At 48.5% G+C, this 21,222-nt stretch overlaps 1 protein-coding gene across 1 annotated transcript in view; it reads left to right on the forward strand.

Annotated features, from left to right (window-relative positions):
* Window positions 1-21,222, forward strand: part of SLC6A17 (solute carrier family 6 member 17) — a 122,803-nt gene that overhangs the window by 2,783 nt on the left and 98,798 nt on the right. Inside the window, exon 2 of the mRNA XM_079144696.1 lies at window positions 865-1,060. The gene's annotated coding sequence lies outside the window, so the exon portion shown is untranslated. The remainder of the gene's footprint in view (window positions 1-864; window positions 1,061-21,222) is intronic.

A 21,222-nucleotide genomic window follows, 5' to 3' on the forward strand; every position in this document is an offset into this window, starting at 1 on the left:
GTGGAGCTGCCCCTCCTGGGAGATTTCTCCCAGGATCATGCAAGAGGAACTCTCCAGTCCCCCTTTTCAACATGGGTGCAAACTTGCATCTTCATCTGTCTCTGGTTTGGGAGGAGTTTGATGGAACAGGTGCATAGAAAACACAAAAGCAGAACTTCCAAGTTATTAAATCTTCCTCCTCAGGCAGGTTGGGAGATCATGGGGGTACTACAGAGGTCCTTATTTTATAGATAAATATACTTACATAGTACTTATACTGTGCCAGGCATTCTCTCATGTATTCTGCATACAGTTGACTTATTTAACCTTCACAACAACCCCACGAAGTAGGCACAAATATTATCCTTGTTTTACAGAGAAAGAACCTGAGCCACAGAAGGGAGCCATTTGTTCAGGGTGGACAAAGCCAGTTTTTACACTCAACTCCATGGTCCTCCCACCCCACATGATTCTCTCAAGTCCTCCTGCTGCCAACATAACAAAGTTGGAATCATGCACTGCACACCCTTGTTTTCCCAATGGGAAGACTGGATTTCTTGAAAGGGAGGTTGAGGCCAGAATAGGCTGGGGACAGAGTTTGTTTCAGATGAGTTGCCCTGAGTGGTTTGGTAACCAACTCAGATGTGGAACAGAATTTTAAGAAAATTTTTGAGTTCACCATTCATGTTATTTAATAACCAGTTGAACTGTAGCATTTGTCACTGATATGTTATCCACAGGGTAAGAGATGAACTGATAGATGATTCAGATAATTCTAGGTCCTGTAATATGAAAAACTTAAAATTTTTTCCATCTGCTGATAAACACTACTTTTTAGATGGAAACAATACTTACTGACTGTTGTGTAATTCCTTCACTTAATAGGTATATCTGCTGATGACAGGCATTTGGTACCAGAATACAGCAGAGAGCAAGACAGATGTAATCCCTGCCTGCATGGTGCTTATAGTTTCTGAGATGGAAATGTCTCATCTACATTGAAGCAAATTGTCGCTTGGAGGTGCATTAAGATGGAATCTGTCTTGAGAGCAGAGTTCCTGGCCTCTGTCTCAAGTATAAGGTCAGTTCTTTAATTAGAGAATCATAAGTTCCAGCTACCTCTTTCCCTGTCATTTTCTACTTCCCTCAGCGTACACCACATGAAGGACAATACCCTCCTTCTTCTCCCAGTGGATATCCAGAAAAGACTGGGATACTGGGAAGAATGTAACCTAGGTCTGAGATTTGCTTCACATATGCAAAACTTCTAGACAGGAAAAACTCAGTTGCTTTTTTTTTTTTTTTTTTTTTCTTTTTCTCCAAAGGAAAGACAGTCAACATTACCCTTATCCTGTTTAGACACCAAAATCCTGAATTGATCCCTATGAAAATTCTGGGTTTGGGAGCCCAAGTAGATTGTTTCTCATTAGTGACATTCTTCCTGGAAGGTCAAGCTAAGGAATGGTAAATAAACCTTCATATCCGGTACTTCCTCCTCATCCATGATATTTTTAAAAAAGGTTTGTGCTATGGATACCTAGGATCTTTGGCTGGGATTCTAACAATTCAGGCTGAAGTCTGCTTTGGGGTAAAATTTCTGGGAGGTTGGAGAACTATTTTTTCTTTTCATTGGTTTGATATATTTCACTGGGGAAGTCACTTAATCTGCCTGTACCTCAGTTTCTCCACTGGGAAATTGGGAGGAATGATTCTGTAGTGTGGTTTACTGCACTGAATGAGTGTTTATACAGATGTTTCTTCAGCCTGAATCCTCACTGGTTTGGGGTGGAATGGAAGGAGGGGAGCAGAGAGAGGGAGCTGTCTGTGATGTGGCAGTGTCCAGAGGGTCTGATATTGTCTGTTATCTGACTTACTGCCTTGAATGAAGGTAAATGGATTGTGCAAGAGTCTGCATGGACCACAGAGTCATTTTGTGGAGGAGTTTCTGTTGAACTCATTCTTGGAGTAATACAGAAAGGGCAGGTTTAAACTTCTGGGCAGTTTAACACTTTGGTTAATTGATTTTATGAATCTATACTTATCAATCCATTGTTGAATGGCTGCCATGTGCCAGACAGCAGGACTGTGTGGAGGAACAAACCAGAGACAGTACCGCTTACTCTCAGGGCTTGTGCAGACTAGCAGAAGAGGGATACAAAGCAATAGGCATTTACACCATGTAGCACAGTTGTGCTGAGGCGAGAGAGCACAGGGGGCCATGTGGGCCATGGGAAGGATGCCTATCCCAGCCACAGGGACAGCTGGCCATGGGATGCTCCAAGGTCGAATCCAGAAAGTTGAATGGGAGTTAACCAGCTGAAAGTACATGGAGGGTGGAGGGAGAGAGGGCATTCTGGAGACAGCATTCCACACATGAGGGAGAGGAAGCCAATTTGGGGGAATTAGGATTTGTTGAATATTGCTGAGCCCGGGGAAGAAGAGATTTCAAGTTGTGGAGGAGGAGGAGAAAATTTGGGGGCAGGAATCTAGAGACACTCCAGAAGCAGTAAGGATGGCTCCAAAGCATCAGTCCAGTTCCTAGTTCTGTTGAACATGGCTTCAAGCAGTGTGTTCAGTAGTGGGTGTTAGAGAGGAGAAAGCCTCAGGTCCTGGGGGTGTGCCCCTATTCCAAAGGCAGGGGAACCCAGGACCTACACCCAGCAGGCAGACATTGAGACAATAATAACAACAAGGAGAACAGAAAGTACAATCACATTGTCTGGGAGCTCTGAGGTGGGGAGTTGAGTGGAGGGGACAGAGTGTGTGTTGTGGGTTGGGTGAGGCAGTCTATGAGCCTTTTGGAGACCCATTTTGCCTGTTACAGAGCATACTGGCCACAGTACCCCTTGAACTCATTTCAGCAGGAAATCCATTGGTTCCAGAGTGCAGACTCCAGATTTGTTATTTTACAGGGCTAATAAGTATATAATTATCAGATTTGGGGCCCTTCAAAGGAAACACATACCACTGAACACCCTGAGAAATGTGAATGAACTTACCCCAGAGTTCTAGAAGGAGCTCCTCATCATGTCACAGATACATCCACTCCAGACTGTCCCGAAGCAGAGGAAAACAGAGGGAAGACTGGGTCTGAACTTTACAAGGAATTGGGAGGAGGGGGAGAGGATAGATGCAGCCTTCCTCTGGAGTCTCCAGGGAAGGAGAGGTAGTGGGTGGGTAACATTAATAACATTCACTATTAAAGAATACCTGCCCTGTGCCAGGCAAACACTATCTTGTTTAATCTTTATAATGTTATAAAGTTGGTATTAACATTCCCATCTTAAATATGTAGAAACTGATGTGTATTAGTTATCAAATGTTGCGTAACAAGTCACCCCCAAACCTAATGACTTAACATATCAGTCAGTAATTGTGGGTCAGGGATTCAGCAGCAGTTTGTCTGAGTGGTTCTGGCTTGAGGTTTCTCAGGACTACAACTCAGATGTTGGCCTGGAGCTCCAGTATTCTGAAAGCTTAACTGGGGTTAGGGGACTTGTTTCCAAGTGACTTGTGCACAAGGCTGGCAAGTTGGTATTGGTTGTTGGCAGGAGGTCTCTATTTCTCTCCTTATGAGTCTCTCCCATGGCTGACTGAATGTTCTCCCAACCAGGTAGCTGACTTCTCTCACAGTGAATTGTCTAAGAGACATCAGTGGAAGTGTCAATGTGGGTTATGAGCTGGCCTGGGAACTCACACACTGTGGCTTCTGCCAGAGTCTACTGGTCACAGAGATTTGCCCTAATTTAGTATAAGCAAGGATTTCACAAGACAAGGCTCCTTGGAGTTCATTTTGGAGGCTGGCTGCTGTAGACTGGTTCAGAAAATAGCCCATATCCCACCGCTGTATGGGCTGCAGGGATTCACACCCAAGTTACTGACTCCATGGGTAAGGTTCTAGTGCCAAATGTGAGCTGGAGCAGTGACTGTACTGATGGGTTCAGAGGACCTGAAGGGGCATAATAGGGTGCCGGGCAGGAGGGTCAAAGCCCAATGGGCAATGACAGTCACACTGCTTCTCCTGAGGAAGACTAGGGAAACCCCAGAATGGGGACAAGGTGTGCCTTTGTTTTCTTTACCCTGTGTGCTTAGCTGTTGTAGCAGGCAAACTCTAAGAGACTCCCTTAGTACTGGCAGCTGATGTCAGAGTTCCATGGTTTTTTAGCCCACATGAGTGGAGGGAGGAAGCAGATTCATCCCTTCTCTGTGCTTTGCGGGAGGTGTGAAACTGTGTTTGATTTCTCCAAGTGCACTGCTGTCAGCTGAGCTCAGGATGCTCAGGTAGGTGCATGGTAGCCTTGCACCATCTCCAGTATGCCCTGCTGCCTGAGTCATCTGAGATAGACCAAGGCTCTCCTTCCCTTCTGCAGTATTTAGTGGAGCAGAGATCATGCTCAGCAGAATGAAGGGGCTAAAAATGCTCCCCAAGTCAAAGTCTGGATGGACCCTTCTTCCCAGATTTGCTTTTCTTCTGGGGAAACAAGATTTGGATCTATGAATAATTACCTAGAAATACAAGATGCTTGGTAAAGTGTGAGCTGCCTGTCCTTGCTGAGAAACGGTAGGGGTTTGGTGTCTTCCTGGGTTATTGCTAGGTGGAGGTGGAAACCCCCCCATGGTCATAAGACATTAGCACCAATCCCTGAACTCCCTGCTGCACAGCCACTGTGATCAAGGCAAAGCCACCCCACTCCCAGGATCCTCAGAGGTCTTGGAATTGCAGCCTGAGAAAATACAAAGGGCCATAGAAATTCCGGCAGACTGGGATGAGGACAGTTGCTGGCCTCATGTGAAATGAACAAGGCATGGGCATGTAGGAGGTGCTTGCAGAGGGTTCTGTGAAGGAATGGCAGAGAGGACAACTGACAGGCTGGGCAGGCTGAGAAGGTAGCAGGGGTAAAAAATGGAGCCTGCTTTCCTTTAAGTAGTGGGGAGGCATTGGGGAATATTGAGAAGTGCTGGGAGCAGGACCTGGCCCCATCTAAGTGTTCTCTAAGTATTCCTGTTGCCACCATTGCTATTTAGCAGGAGGATGAGAGGTGTGCTTTGGGAAAATAATTTTGGTAGCTTGATCAGAATAACAGTAATAATGATGCCTAACATTTACTAGCACTATCTATGGACCAGGCCCATTAATTACATTATCTTACTTAATTCTAACCTCCTTAGGACAGAGATATCATTATCTGCATTTTACAGATGAGAAAATAAAGCACAGACAAAGTAACTTGCCTATGGTAGCCTTAGGGCATGGGAGAAGGGGACACAGAGAGGAGGTAGGAGATTGGCATGAGGTGACAAAGGCCTGCACTGGGGTGTGGCTGAGGTAATAGAGAGGGATAGCTGGAGGGAAGAGGAGTTAGTGAGAAGAAATGACCAGACACATTGCCTGGTAGGGGTGAGGCAGGGAGGTGGTGGGTGATCAGCAGCCCAGAGAGTACGGGCCACAGAGACCTGCTTTCTGGTATTAGTTGGAGGGATAGCTAGCTCTCTGGAGACAAGGGACCATCATGTTTCTTCAGGGGGACATTTTGAACCTCTGAGCCAGATTTTCATGTAGCAAGTTGTCCTTAACCCCCAGTATACATTGGCACCTGCAAAGCCCTAGGCTACTCTCTGGACTTCAGGGATCTCCTTAAGTGGGCGGGGAGAGAAGGGCTGGGGGAAACTTTCCAGACTTGGGTCTCCTGTGATCAGTGCCATCAGGTGATTGTGCTGGGTGTGCTTGGTGCTGAGTCCTACTGGACCTGGTTGTAGGCTCTCTCATCCCTCAGTATGGGACACTCAAGGCCCTGCTGAAAGGCCTTAGGTTGGGGCAGAGGTAGAGAGCCCAGCCCCTAGGGGTTGGTATGATTCCTTCAAAGCAAGCAGAATGCTGGGGGCAGCTGGCAAAGGAAAGACCAGGCCTGTGGCTGTTTTGGGTGTCCTTGTGGTGCTTATGAAATACCCGGTCCCTTTACAGTGGTGCAGAGGGCCTGAGCCTGCCCTGCAGGGGAGGAGGCTTTCTCCAAAAAGGCCCTAAAGTTTGGGACTGAGATGACAGTGATGATTTTAGAAGCAGCTCCTGCCTTTGGCTGGCACTGTGCCAGGTGGATTGGAATGGGGGTATAGAGGGAAGCCAGCCTGCCATGGAGCGTGGAGCTCTGCTGGTGGGGTGTGAACATAACGCACGCATGTGTCGGGTGTGGGTCTGTGTCTCTCTGGGAGAAGTCTCAGAACCCTGCCTCTGTTTCAGGGACCCCTTGCAGTGAGAGGTAGGCAAGCCCTGGATTCTGCAGGGTCCTCACAGCGGAGGATGTCTGTAACCACAAACGGACCCTGAGATGTCTGGGCAAAAGCAGATCTGTAGGCACATTCACACCAGATCTATTGGACAAAGAGACCGGATATTTTGCTGTTTGATAAACTTCATAAAACAGTGGAGCTGAGTGATTTTGCTGCTGTCTGAATAGAAGTATCCTAAGAACCCATGCCAAGAAGATAAATAAGACCGTGGCTCCAGGAGAGGAGCTGGAACAAATGTGCAGTGAGAGGTACATCAAAGTAAAACTAGTTCTCCTGACTGGGGGCTCTGTGTGTGGTGAAGTGTGTGTGCATGTGAGCATGTGTGCACACATGTGCTCGTGCGTGTGTGTGTGTTTGTGTGTGTGTGTGTGTTGGGGCAAGTGTTTGGCAGATACTAGGCCACATGCAGGGGCCCAGAGATGTACCCTGGGCTTTTGCCAGCCCCTCTGAAGGCAGCCATCTACACGACAGGCTTAGCTAGGATTAGGCCCAGCTCTGCTTTGCCACTGTCGGAAGATTTGGGTCCTATGATCAGCCAGCTGAGGGGGAATTTGAACTGGAATATCTGCACTCAGAGATCAGGAATACCTCCTTCAGTGGGGCAGGGTGACCCGCCCCGGGTTGGCCAGCTGAAAGAATTATTCTACATTGATGTCAGGGGTTCGAACTTGGGTGTAAAATACTATTCCTCTCCTATTTTGCTCCAAACACTCCAGAGGGTTCTGGGAAAACAAGAGGAGCCTGGGATAGAGCAGAATATTAGATAAGGATAGGAGCTTAGATCTCATCTAGCCCAGAGTCTCTCAAAGTATGATCCTCAGGCCAGCCACATCTGGGAACTTGTTAGAAAGGCAGATTGTTGGGCCCCACCCTCCATTTCCTAAATCAGAACCCCTTGGGGTGGGCCCACCCATCTTTGTTTTGGTAAGCTTTTTCTCGATGATTCTGATGCACTCTAAAGTTTTGAGAACGACTGGTATTCTGCTGTCTTCACTTTAGAAATGAGGGATCAGAGGCCTAGAGAGGGGACTTTTGCCGAGAGCACACAACAAATTAGGACAGAGCCACTTTCCCCGTCACCCATATGGCCTCAGCTATTTATTTTGCAAATTATATGAAGGGGGATTTCAATAATTTTTTTCTTAGAGGCAATTGTTATATGTTTATATATCTTCCATTTGTTAATAGCTATTTAGATCAGTAGTGTTGGCGGGGCCCAAGATGTGGAATTATTTGCTATAAAGTTCAGGCTTTGGGAACTGGACTTGGAGGCTTCAAGGTCCCTTCCCATTTAGACCCAAACCCCACACAGACAGGCCATGCTCCCCCAGCTGGCCCCTCAGTCACCAGCACCATCCTCTCCTCCCTTTCTTTCCTGGATGCTTCTCAGTAAGTGCACCACAGGCCCCATGGTCTTGCGTGGTGCGGATGTTTTGGTCAGTAATCCCTCCCTCAATTGGCCAAGTGAGGGTGGACATGGGTGGACATGTCGGGATTAGTTTCACTCATTGGTCTTCACAGTCTTCCTGAGAAGACCTGCCTTTCCTTCCGGCTCTCACAGTGGGCCCAGCATGTTTCCAATATTGCATCAGTGTTTCCCCAACAGAGTAACTCTTTAATGGGGCAGATTTGTTCTTTGTACGGGAAACATGTGGGCCCTTGTCAGGCGCTGTGAGGGCAAGTTGCCCTCCACTGTGGCCATCTGGTTACCTCTTGGGGCTTCCCTTACTGAGCTCAGAAGGGCAGTTTCCTAGATCCGGTGATGTGAGGAGAAGTGAGGGGCCCTCTGAGACTTTTGGGTGAGTAACTCCTTTAAAAGAGCAGAACCTGTTTATATCCATCCAAATTCCTAGGAAGGTTACATGAAAATTCTCTTTACTCTAATTTCCTAAGCAAACAGGGAAGGAACCAGTTTGTTTTGTTCAGTGTAAACTGCACCTTATTGAAGGCTTTTAAATGCTGGTGAGAAGAGAGAAATCCATTCCTTTCCTCCTCCAAAGGCCTGTAAACGGGTGGGGGAGGAAGCCAGGAGTTCCAGCCCCACTTGCCAGGGTGAACCTTCCCTGGTCCCAAACCTTAACAAACTAAGCCTTTGCCCTCCTGGGAACTCAATTTTCTTTTGTTGAGCCCTAAGTTATCTGAAGTCATCCTTCCTCACCTCAAGGAGCTGTGATGACCACTTGGGATGATTTGCTGGGTTCACCAACATCCTTGCCTTCCATGCAGAGTCAGGGCGTCTATAACCTGTAGTTAAATAATTACTGTCAATTAAAGTTTATTTTACTTTGAGCATTTCACAAAGCCCTAGAGATCATTGGAGTTTCCCTGGAGCATTGCAAAACCAAGTTTGGAAATCTCAGATGAATAGAATATTGGCCAGTGGATGAAAGACAAAGGAGAAGCAGAAAGAGGTGAGGGAGAGACAGCTTTCAGTCCCCCCCACCCCCTCCCGTGTCTCCCAGACAGAGCTCCAGGGCTCTGGCTGGTTTAACAGTAATCAATCAATTGTTGATTTCATTCTCATGTACAGAGAACAGGGATGGAAAGAGATTGAGACAAGGCGAGACAAAACGAAACAAGAAAGTCTTTGGGCCTTCCCAACCAGCCAGGGCAGTTATCACCTCAGGAAGAGACACTGTTTCTGAACCCCCTTTCCCGTGCTCTACCAAAACAGTAGGGTATTTGAGGGAAACCCCTCTATGGGTTCGAAGTCTGATATTTTGATTCTGGTCCCTAAAAACTTGCCTCCTGCCCACAAGATTTATTTTATTAAGTGGTCCACACCTGAAAGTAATTGAGTCTCGGCGTGGGTGCGGGGGGCTGCAGAGGGAGGGAGCAAGGACCAAAGCGCGGCGGCTGCGGCGGCTGCGGCGGCTCCCAGCTCCTCTCGGCTCCGCGCCCTGCGCCTCCAGGCGCCCTAGTCTCTCGGCGCCGCAACCTTGCACCGCCCTCCCGCGCCAGCTTTTCGGAGAGGCCGGGGGCGCGTGCGAGGGAAGGAGAGGTATGTGGGGCGCCGGGAGTTGAGTGTGGACGTGGGGAAGGGGCTGCGTCCATCGTGGATCCCGCACCCTCGCGCCGCTGTGCGGTATGATCCCTGTGCCCGGGTACTTCCCGCGCGCCCTCGCCGGCCCGAAGGGATTGTTCGTCGCGCTGGCTCAGGAGATCCTCTCTAAAATGGGAATGAGAGAGATTGAAATAGATAAAAAGCATTCAAAGTTCAATGTCAACTTCAAGTCTCTATAAAATCAGATCAAAGGGAACAGGCGCTTGTTTTTTCCCCCCACCCCGACCTCCGGGAGCCTCGGGCGCCCTGGGAGTCGAGCCCGCGACCGCGCGGCGCACTCTTCTCTCCAGCCGGGGCTGGGGACTCAGCACCGTAGTGGGGCCTGAGTCGGACCCGGAGCACGTGAGCGGAACCCGCGCAGTACAGGTGAACTTGGGGCCCGGTGGGTTGACCGCAGCCGACAGGGTGCTATCGCACGACCAGGCCGGCTGGGCGATGAAACGCGCGAACCGGGAGTGTGGCGCGCGGGGCCGCGACGGACGATCCACCCGCAACCCGGCAGACGGGTGGATGCCGGCTGCATCGATCCCACGCTGCCACTCTCGGCCGGCACTTGTGCAGGCCACAGGCACTGGTGAACCCGGCAGCGAAGTGCTGCACCCTGTCTGTTTTCTGCACCGGGTGGCGGCGTGGGCTCCTCTGCCTTCCTAGGGCTCTGGCCGCGCGGGCTGTGCGTGTGCTTTCGTTTTCTCTTCTTCTCTGTTCCAATCTTCGATAAATATATGTGTGTATTTCCCTTTGTCTTTCCGAGGGGATTCTTTTAAGATGAATGACGAAATAGAGATTTCCTCCAAACGCCGAGTGGTCGCGGGCCAGTTGAGCTCTTTTTTAAAATTATAAACCTTCAATCTAACAGTCTTCATAGTTATGGCCGAAAGAAATGTGAAGAGAGATAAACCTTCACATCTAAGAATAAATATGAAGAGTTTTATTAGTAGCAAAATAATGGTCTCTTTCTCTCACTCTACATAAAAAAGAATTGTAAATTGTGGACATTCTCTGCCTGTATCAGTTTTATGTACTGTAGCATTCCACCCCGACTGACATAAATTTCCATGTCTGCAGAGCCTGCTTGTAGGTAAAACCACATGTCTATTTTGTGTGCCTGTGCAAGCTGGTACATTATATTGCTGCGATGGACAGTTCTTGATGATGGCCACTGGGAGGGATCCCTAGATGGGCATGTGTGGAGGGGTCAGTTGTATTTGGACATCTGGGAGAAATACCCTGAATTACATTGGTAAATAAGCCAACCGAAGAGGACCCTCACCTCCTACATAGTCTGAAGTTACAGGAGATTCACAAGCAGGAAAAGGGCAAAAAATTAGAGAGGCCAAGGGAAAAAAAAGGTTAGAAAGAGAATTATAGAGACAGAGTGCTGAAAGATACAAAAGGATGGACATTCTCACACACATACTAAAGATTCCGGGAGGGAAAGATTCTGAGAGAAAAAGGAGAGAGATGTAACACTGTTAGAATAAGGAAGAGAGATGGAAGAAGAGATGTATAGATGGGAGGAGGAAGAGTAGGCACAAAAAGATGTAGAAGAAATGCATCAAAAGGATGAAGACAAAGGGCACATGCCCAAATGTGATGGTGTGGGGTGGGGTGTGGGGATAGAAGCCTTGCAAGCTGGGAGCCTCCCCAGGGCCACCACCTCCCCAGGGCCTTGCTTCTCAGGTTTCCCCAAGTAAGGGAAATCCAGAGAAGCCTTTGTGGGCACTGTTTGCTCCATACCCGGATCTGATGATGCTGTTGATTTGGTTTTTTAAACAGTGGGTTTGCAGCCTTCTGGGCTGGGGCAGGGGTCTGCTAGCCATCCTTAAACCTGCAGATTGGATTGAATTTCGGCCACTTTGATGGTCCTGTAATCGTCTCCCAGTTTTCCAATTTCCAGACCTCCCCCCTCACTCGGCTGGGGGTTGAAAGGGGACTTTAAAGACGTCTTTGATAATGTCTCACGGTTACATATTTCCATAACAGTTTTCTTTACCAGATCTTTATGTTTGATGCAGCCCCAGATGTTCTGGGGGGTGGAGGAGAAAAAGGGAACCAGTCCCCTCTGTCCCAGCCTTCCAGGCACTAGAAACAGGCATGGCAAGGCAGACTCCTGCAGGATTGAACTTTTCTCTAGTGTTTTTCTGTTCTTGCTGCCCTGATCACCAAATCTTCCTTAGCCACTTTCTTACCCTTTCTCAGGGACAGGAACCCATCCTCTGCATGCAGCTCTGGCATCACTGGACCCTAGATGCCATTTCCCCACCAATACTTCCCTATCCTCATCCCCTCCCAGGCTCACAGCTTGGGGATATTTTGCGAAGTTGATAACTTAATGTCATAGGAGGTCAAACTGGTTCCAGGTCCTCATCCTGGAGAATATGAACAGGACTTTCTGAGACACAGTGTCCTTAGAAGCATCAGGAGACCTTTCCTTCTTCCTCCAACATTCATTCATTGAATGTTACTGTGGAAAGTCATGCCTAGGTGAAGCATTTTATGCCCTTACCCTTGATGAGTGCACAGTTGGGAAAGTGAGGTAGCACATATGCAAGCAACCTAGTGAGGAGGCTGAATAAGTGTGATGAATGTAGGAGAGATGTGTCGAAATTGGCTACAGGTTCAAAGGCAGTACTAGGCAAGCTTCATCGAAGAAGGAGCATGTTTTGGGTCCTGGAGGACATGGAGGGTCAGACTGGATGGTGATGGGGAACATTAGGCATTGTGGTAGGCTGGCAGGGGTGTGGAGGGTATTTGGGAGCAGAGACACTTTGTGGTGCTCCTTCCAAAGAGCTGACCTGAGTGGTTATTGAACAAGTTTCTCTCATTTAATACATTCATTCAACATTTATTGAATGGCACCAGACTGGACATGCATGAGCACTGGGGCATAGGAATAGAGAAGACCAATCCCTGCCATATGGGCAGTGCTGGTGTAGGACATGCTCTATAGAATTCCAGGTGCTTCTCAGGGCTGCTGGGGCAATGAAGGGGGAAGACAAACAGGCAGCAGCCAGATCCTACCTCTATTTCAGCCACAGGAATTCCACTTTGTATGAACTGGGGTTCCAGGTGAGTTTCCTTTGGAAGAAAAGGGGGCACCTACTGCTTAAAAATAAAGAAAGAAAATACCTTGTTCATAGGAGTTTGAGTTATGAAAAGTAGATAAATGAATAATTAGCTAAATGGAAGTGTGAAGGTGTGCCAGAAATCAAAGATTACAGTTATGTTTTAATCTGGACACCTGAGTTTCAATTAAATTAAAAAAGAAAAGCTCCAAGGTCCCTTTTGTGCTTGCCTTCTTTGTCTGTGGCCTGTGAATAATGTGTATCAGGCCCCGTGCACCCTCTTCTCTGGTGTGATCTTCCCACATCCTGCTCTTTTTTTCCACTTCCAAGCTAGTTGGGAGTGGCTGGTGTTCCTAGAACACCCATCCTAATGGTACTCCAAGACCAGACCCCAGGATTGAGGTGTCCAGTGGGCTGAACTCAGCCACCATCAGGATCTCTACACTCCTGCTTTCCTTACATCCCCTGTGTATTGCAATATGATAAAATGCCACTAGGGGGCAGGACAGAATCATGGGGCTCCTGTCTGCAAGGGCCAGGCTTCATCTGACCTTTGGCCACAGACCATAGTGAGCCCACCTGAAGCACTTCCTTGGGAGTTACAGATGAGTGGGCATAGTTCCTATCTGCAGAAAGATTATAGTCCCTGGTGACATTGTTGATCGACCCTCTCCTTTGGGCAGAAGAGTTTGTTGCAGATGTAGCAGGAACCTGCATCCTCTTTCAGCACCTGCCACCTATCCCACCAGCAGCTTAACCTCTGCCACTGGCTTCTCCAGCTACAAAAGCCTAGGCTTGGCTCTGCCTCCCCATGATGCCCCCAACCACACTGTGGGCACATATTGTGGGCTTTCAGTAGGTGAGACCACTGAGGGGACAGGATTCTGGAGCCTGATGCCAAGGTGTATTGGCCTGGGGAAGACGAACCAGCACCTGTCTCTCCTCAACCCAACCATCCTAGTGGCCATCTACCCAGTGTAGTCTGGAGTCTGCCTTGGGTTCCTTTCCTGCTCTCCTGCTAAGAAGGTTGGGGGCCTGCAGGAGGACAGGTCTGTCTTATTGAACTGGGACAGGGAGAATGTCATTTCAAGTGCCCCTTGGTGTTTAGATGTGTGCTTGTGGGGGTGGTGAGGGGCTTGGAGCATCAGTAGATTGCTGGGTCATCTCCTCCAGCTGCCCTCAGTACCTTAGCTCCCAACCCAAGGCATGTTTTAAGCACCTCTTTGCTCAGGGTCCTGTGCTAGGCACCTAAAGTGAGAGAGGCAGAGCAGTGAATTAGATACAGTCCCCACCCTCGGGGAAGGGCTTCCAGAAACATACCCCAGAGGCCCCACACAGGGCTGTTTGGGCAGGTGGCAGCAGGAGTAAGGATTTCACCTGGGCTTTGCAGGATACATATTCTTCAAGGTCTGGGATGGCAGGAGGTATGTTTGTCCTTTCACGACTAAATTTCCACTGCCTGGCAAGCCTGTCACAAGTAGGCAATGCATTAATATTTGGTGACGCATGAAGGGAGGCGAGAAGTAAGAAGACATTCATACAAAGGGTAAGCAGGCTGGGGGTGGGGTCTGACAGTCCCCTAGGCAGTGCTGCTTCTTAGGTGACCAGCCATCCCAGTTTTGAAATAGAGTTGTGGTTTGGGAAGGCCCAGAGTCCAATCAAACCTGAATGGCTTAGTCACCTAGCTGCTCCTCCCATTGGGAAAGGGCCATTTATTGGGCCCCTCCCAGGACCTTCCTTGTCTGGCCCTCCCTCTGTCTCCCCTCTGTCTTTCTTCCCTGCCTAGCAGGGATTCCTCTCAGGTCTCCTGGGCCTAGTCCTGCCCCAGCCATGACCCCCCAGCCTGACCTCCAGAGCTGCCCACTTCCCTTTCACTCGGCCACTCCTGATAAGGAGACTAGAAACAGGTTTGCCCTTTCACCTCTGCATATCTCTCTGCAGGAGCCTGAGGGTCCCCACATCCTGGGTCACATCCTGCAAGGCCCTGAGCCTCCCTCAGGTTGCAGGCCAGCAGCCCACAGTTTTATGTGGGAGAGAAGTGTGGGGACAAGGACAACAAAGACCACAGCCCTTGGGAGTTGGGCCTCTTCTTTCCTGGCTGAGGATGATCCAAGAGCCCTCTCCTAGAACACACGAGCTAGGCGGACAGGATGGCTGAGCTGACTGACCCCTCCCTGGGATTTTGACTGACATTCTTGATGGAATTGGCCGGATGTTTCTCCTTCACAAGAGACACAGCCTCAGGCAAGACAGCTGTGCCTTCCTCAGCCTGCTGCAGCTGGAGGCGCTGGGAACCCAGAACCCACACTTCCTAATTTGGGGATAACATCATTGGGCCAAAAGGTCTTGAGCAAAGGGGTGTGGGGGCTTCTGAGGGGTCCCCCAAAGGGTCAGCATGACTTACACGGATGATCTTCTGCCCTCTGCACCTCTGCTCTTTGCTTGGGTCTGTGGACCTCACACAGGTGCTGTCATCTGATGCCAGCAGTCAGGGCCGTGTGGACCACTTATTCCTCAGAGACCACTCAGGGTCTGTCCAGGTGCTGTCGGAAGCACTGAGTCATGCAAAAACCCACTCTCATTTTTAAGTCTGGGGACATAGTTGTCCAAAGCTTCTCTCCCCATGAATTAATTAGAAGTGTGATCAGATGCAGCTTTTTTTCAAAAGGGTTGTGATCTTTGCTAATTTGGAAGGTATTTCATGAATTCACAGCAATTGGAGAGATGCCATTGGTAACAGCTTCAATTTTTTTTGGCCTTGAGATGGTAAGAATTGAACTGAGAATTTTCTAATTTTCTCCTTTGGTGAAATCCTGTCACAGCAATTATCAAGTGGCAGAGAAGAGGGGACATTACCCACCTGTGGCCTGCAGGGGGCGATGGAGGGGAAGGAGCATGTTCCCACCCTTATACCTTGGTTCAGGGTTTTATGAGCTTCAGGTATAAAGATGGGACTCAGGACTCATGTTTTTGTTCCTGTATCCTCTAGAGCCATGTTTTTCAAATTTTAATCACTTGAGTAGAGCTCACATCTGAATGTTGTCTGTACTATTAATATTTTTCTTTACTGTATAGACACAAAAATCCACTCCCTTCCCTGGTACTGAGAATAGAACCCAGGGTTTCACACATGCCAGGCAAACACTCCACTACTGCACTAAAACCCTAACCCTTTTTAGTTTGAGTTAGGTCCAGGCCTCAAAGTTGCTCAGGCCGGCCTTGAACTTGTGATCCTCCTGCCTCAGCTTCCTAAGTAGATGAAATTACAGGCATGTGCCGTGGTGCCTGGTTCCTAAATATCTTGAAAGAAGATTTTACATCTGTAACATAAATGGAACACTAGTAGCACTTGCCATAAACAGAGATTAGCTATAAAAATAAATAAAATGAAAAGATAGCAATGTTACCACATTGTAGCTAGAGTTGCCTGTTGAAGGCTCTGAATCCCAGTTTTGTTTCTTTTCTTAAACAGGAATGTTGGCAAGTGTTAGGGGTATAGTCCTTCCCTATTAGCCATGTATTTGGGGATCAGATACAGCTGTTATATGAAGGGCACTTGGTAATCAGGTAGGAAAGAGAACTGGAGAGGAATGATTTCCTCACTCTGCAGCCAGGGTGCCATCTAAGGTTATGTCAGGTTCTCCGCAGAAGCCCTGAGTGGTTCCCTGGCCATTGGCCTGGAGGGTCCCTCTCAGCTAGTTCCTGACTTTGCCATGCTTTCCCCAAGTGATCTGCCATCAGACACTTGCTCTGCTGCAGCTACAGTTATCAGCACATGGGGAGAAACTGAGGGAATTTCTGGAGATGTGAGGTCTCGGATGTTGCCAGAACATCCAGTCTGAATGAGACAATGCTAGTAGGATCGTTTCCACTTTCCTCCGTGGAGCTACAGGGACTTTCCCCTCACAAAACTTGAGCACAAGCATGGTATACAAGCTGCATTCCTACTGTCTGTCCACTCCCCTGCATTCTGGACTGTGTGTCCAGCTGTTCATTGTCCTGTCCCCTTACATACCTCATGGGTATCTCAAGTTCCACATTTCCAAACAAAATAGAAGTCTTGACTCCACCACAGACCTGCTCTCCTATGTCCCCCACCTTGGTCCACATGGCTTCTTTATATTCCTCACACTCCAGATCCATTCTGGATGTTTCCTGCTGATTCCACCTTCCAAACATATCCAGAGTCCAGTGACTTCTGCTGACATCTGGGTGTGTGCCCCACTGACTTTTGCCTAGACTACCACAGTGCCTCTGGGCTGGGGTCTCCTTATTTTCCACACACTAAAGCCAAAGTGACTTTTTGATATTTGATCCTATCACCCTTTGGCTTAAAACCCTCCCATGACTTCCTATGACATGGCTGCCTTCCCTTCCTCACCTCCTACTCTCTACCTGGGGCAGTGCATGCTCCTGCCTTGAGAGTCTATTTCCATCAACCCTACGCTCCATTGCCTCCCCAGGGCCTTTGCTTCTGTGGTCCTCAGCCTGAAGCACTCTCCATCTTGTCCAGCAGCTCCTTGGGGAGGTGTCCAGACCACCCTGTCATGGCCCTTCCCCACCATTCTCTAACCCTCTTTCCTGCTTTATTTTCTCTCTTAACTCTTATCACTATTGACATTGTTTATCTGAGAGAATGATTATTTCTTCATCACTTTGGAAGGATAATTTCACCAGATACAGAATTCTAGATTGCTGGGGTTTCTTCTTTCAAACACTTCAAATGTTCACTCTCATCTTCTCTGTGTGACATCTGAAAAGATGGCTGAGGTCATTTTTATCCTTGTTCCTCTGTAGGTACTGTGTCCCCTCTCTGCTCTGGCTTCTTTCAAGATTTGTTCTTTGTCTCCATTTTCTACAGTTTGAATATGATATGCCTAAGTATTGGGGATTTATCCTGCCTGGTGTGCTTTGTTGACTGACATTCTATATTATTTTCTTGTTTGTCTACTATTTCTCACAAGAGAAAGTATGTTCATGAGGACATGAATGTACATTATCTAGTTCCCTCTGTCAGGAACAGTCTTGGAAGTAGCAGCATTCAATAAATATTTGCTGAAGAATGAATGAATAATTAAATATAGAGCTGCTGAATGGTAAGTTTATATAAGAAAGAAATCTTGTACAGTGTAATTCATACCATGAAATATTTCATGTTTCATTTTCTGTATTTGAAGTTATTTGATCTGTTTTTGTATGTCAGTATAAAGTTGTCAGCTGGACTTGGTTGTAATAATATTAGCAGCAATGACTAACCACTTACTGAGTAATTACTACAGCCACACACTGTTTGATGGGTTTCACATGTGTTAACTCATTTACTCTCAAAAAGACCTCTTTGAACCAAATACAGTTATTGCCCTTATTTTAGAGGTGAAGAAACTGAGGCACAGAGGAGAAAAGTAGCTTGTTCAAAGTCACCAAGATACCAAGAGGTAGAGCTAGAATCTGAATTCATGAACTGAAGTCCCTGGGACCATGAGCTTAACCTTTGATTATTGCCTTGATTTGCTTTTCAATTGAGGTGTAAGCAAAGCATTCTAATCCCAAGTGCACAGCTCAAGGAATTTGGATATGCATTACCCGGTGTAACCGCCTCCCAGGCCTGCCCTAGAACCTGATCTGTGTGCCCAGCCTTCTGGATCTTTTTTACTTTCCCCCAGAGCAGCCCCTGATCTGGGTGGGACCAGCTTTTATTTTATTCTCTCTCTCCTTCTCTAATTTTTTAAAGTGCTAAAATATCTTTATTTTTTCTGTCCTTTAATGCCTTTGCTTGAGTAAATGAAAAGTAAGAAAACTAAATGAAGTTTTATGGTATGTTAATACCAAATTTGGGAAGCAATAAATTAGAGCTCCCACCCTGACCCTGCTTGGCTCTGAGGTGCCTTCCTAAGTCTCCTACGTAGAGAGGGCGTGGAATGTTTGGGGACAATCCTGTGTGCTTGTCACAACACTTTCCTGTGACAGGTATTTAACATACCTGCTGATTGATACTGGGAAGGACCATCTTTGATGTTATCCTTTCTTTTCTTAAAAAAAGTGCTAGCATACCTTTGGGCAGTGATTGATCTTCTGCAGTGGATGGTGCGTCCTGCCCTTGAGAGGTTCCTGGACACTGGCTTCCTCTGCTGGGGGAGGAGGTGCTGCTCCTCACTGCTGAGGTCAGATGCCCAGGCTGCTAGCCTCTGCCCAGCCTTCCCTTCTGGGGCCTGAGACCGAACTTCCACGGCCTCCACTTGTACCTGTGCAGATGGTCACGGCCGTCCTACAGCCCTTTCTGTATCATCACCTCCACCCTGTGGCCCAGGCCTTGTGCCCCATGCCTTTCTCCCAGCAGACCCTGGCCCTTTCCCACACTCCACAGAGCCTGCCTCTATTTCTGGTCTTCCTCCTCTTCCTGTCCAGGATCAAAGTTCTGGAGATGTCACATCCAGGACTGAGGACTTTCATCTAGAGGGAGGCATGCAGTTTAGAGGGGAGAGAAACCCACAGACCTTTCTTTGCCCTTGAAGCCTAGAGTGCTTTATATGCTTGGTCATTCCATCCCAGCCTCCCCAACACACACACACACACACTTCCTCATGGAGAACTGGGAGGGGACACTAACAGTTGGAGCATCTTAAATTCCAGTGTGAGGACCCTTTCCCACCTCCTGCCATTTGCCTCCAAACTTCCTCCCCAGTTTCTCTCCAAAATGTGCAGAGCCAAGGCATGGATCAATTTGATAAGTGCAGCAGAGAAGAAGGCAGCGGGGGAATGAGAGGAGAATGGGTAGAGTACAGACACAGGGTAAGAGCATAGCACAGGCTCCCAGGACTTGGGGTAGAGCTGGCTGGGGACGAGACCATCCAGTTAAAGTTTTGAGGGGTCCCTTGACTGTGCACATGGCCTGGCAAAGGTAGAGTAGCCCTGACTTTGATCCTAGGGGGTACTGAGGGGAAAATTTGTATAACTTTGGGGTGGGGTTGTCAAGGGGGTCCTTTGACTCTTGGACAGTGCTGCCCTTTCACCTATACCCACTCCGTGCAGCCAAGCTGACCACCAGCTCCAAGGTTCTCAGCCTACTGGGGAGAGGCCAGGAGGGGCAGGACCTGGATGGAGACTAAGGGGCCAGCTCTGCATGGCCAGCACTCCCTTCTGACCTGCAGCATCTCCCCTGCTCCAGTCCTGTCTAGCGCCCTCTTGGAACTTCACAAACTCAGACTTCATGATCTCCAGCCTCCCCGTTCCCCCCATGTCAGCAGCAATTTCCTGGCAGGCCTGGTGACAGGAGCCTGAGCCTGCCCAGGGGAAACCCAATGCCATGGTGTCAGCAGCGGGTGTCCGTTGGTGTCTGGGGAATGGGGCTGAGGCTGTGCAGAGCCGAGCAGCCTGAGGGGGTGGGAGGACTGCCACCATCCCTCCTCCATAGCTCCCCTGTGCCTTCTACACCCAGGAGAGGCCACTGTGCCCACTCCTGCCAAAAACCCTGCAAATACCCTTTACCACTTCGTAGCTGGACTAAGGCTGGGCAAAGTCACCTTCTCCTGGGGACAGTGCCTGGAAGGCAGTGGCCTGCTTTGGAACAAGCAACCCCCCCGCTCCCCGCCTCCAGTAGTGTGAGGATGTTGCTGTGGGAAGAGGCAGAATGGCCTCAGCCCCTTCCCTTCTCTTCTGACCTGGCTCCCGCATTCAAACTTCTTGACCACAGGCCCCATGGATGGCTGACTGCCATCCCTCTGCCTATGGCTTACCTTGCTGCTGGGTCTGGGCTGGGTGCTCACCTTCTCACTGGCCAGAATGCTGCCTAGGGGGTCTCCTCTCTTCTCTGTATGCCCCCAGGGTTGGCAGGGCCTCACCTGTGGTCTGCCACAACTTCTTTCCTGTTGTATTAGAATATGCCTCTGTATCCCAAGCTACCTAAATACTGGATACCATCTCTGTTCTTGGAGGGTCCTCAGTGTGGTGGAGAATCAGTTTGGAGAACACACCCAATAGATTAAGGTAAAGGCCACAATGGAGAAAATGCAGGTTTTGAGGTCAACCACTGACCCAGTAAAAAATGTTCTCAGAGCTCGGGAGATTTGTCAATAGCACAAATAAGTGTATGCAAAACCAAATATATTATTAGTCTTAAATGCCTCTTAACAGGTTGGTATGCAGTAGATAAGTAGGAATACATATATTCTAAATTTAAAAGTTACAACACTGACATATTCATCATTTTTCTGGATAATGCATGTGTCTCCCACCCTTGGTGCAGAGCAGCAACTGGGGTCCAGGTTTGCTGCACTGGATCAAATTGACTTACTTACAGGGGAGAGATGACTCACGATTGGAGGAGGCACTCTGAGAAACAAGACTGGTCCCAGGCTGGAGGGCCTGCGAGATGTATCCGAAGGCTTAGGACTGTGGGCAAGCAGCCGTTTGGTGGTTTGAGCCTATGTCCTGGTTACTGTCCAGATTGGCTCTTTTCTCTTGGCAGGTAGAGTCTCTCTTGCATGGGCTAACTGAGGAAGTGCAGCCTTGCCTCCTCTTCAAGACGTCTTTGGTTTGGGGCAGAGCTGTGTGCTCGGTGCTCCGGGTTGGTTTCTTTACCTTGTGCGCAGGTGCCCTGTGGACTGCTGCTGCTGGGATTCATGCCAGAGGTTGCCTTCTAGTTGTCTCTTCTTTTCGCAGAAGAGGAAACTGAAGCTGAGAAATTTGCTCAGGCCTGCCCATGCATGAGGTTCTAGACCCCAGATCTCCCAGTCCAAGTCTCCGCTGACCCCAATGATAGTAAGTCCTGTGACAAGAATTTATTAATTGTAGCATGCAAAACCCTGGACTCTGCCTCAGTCTAGGTAAGAA

The sequence above is a fragment of the Sciurus vulgaris genome (assembly GCF_902686455.1).
Source record: "Sciurus vulgaris genome assembly, chromosome: 1".
NCBI classification, from domain to species: Eukaryota; Metazoa; Chordata; class Mammalia; order Rodentia; family Sciuridae; genus Sciurus; species Sciurus vulgaris.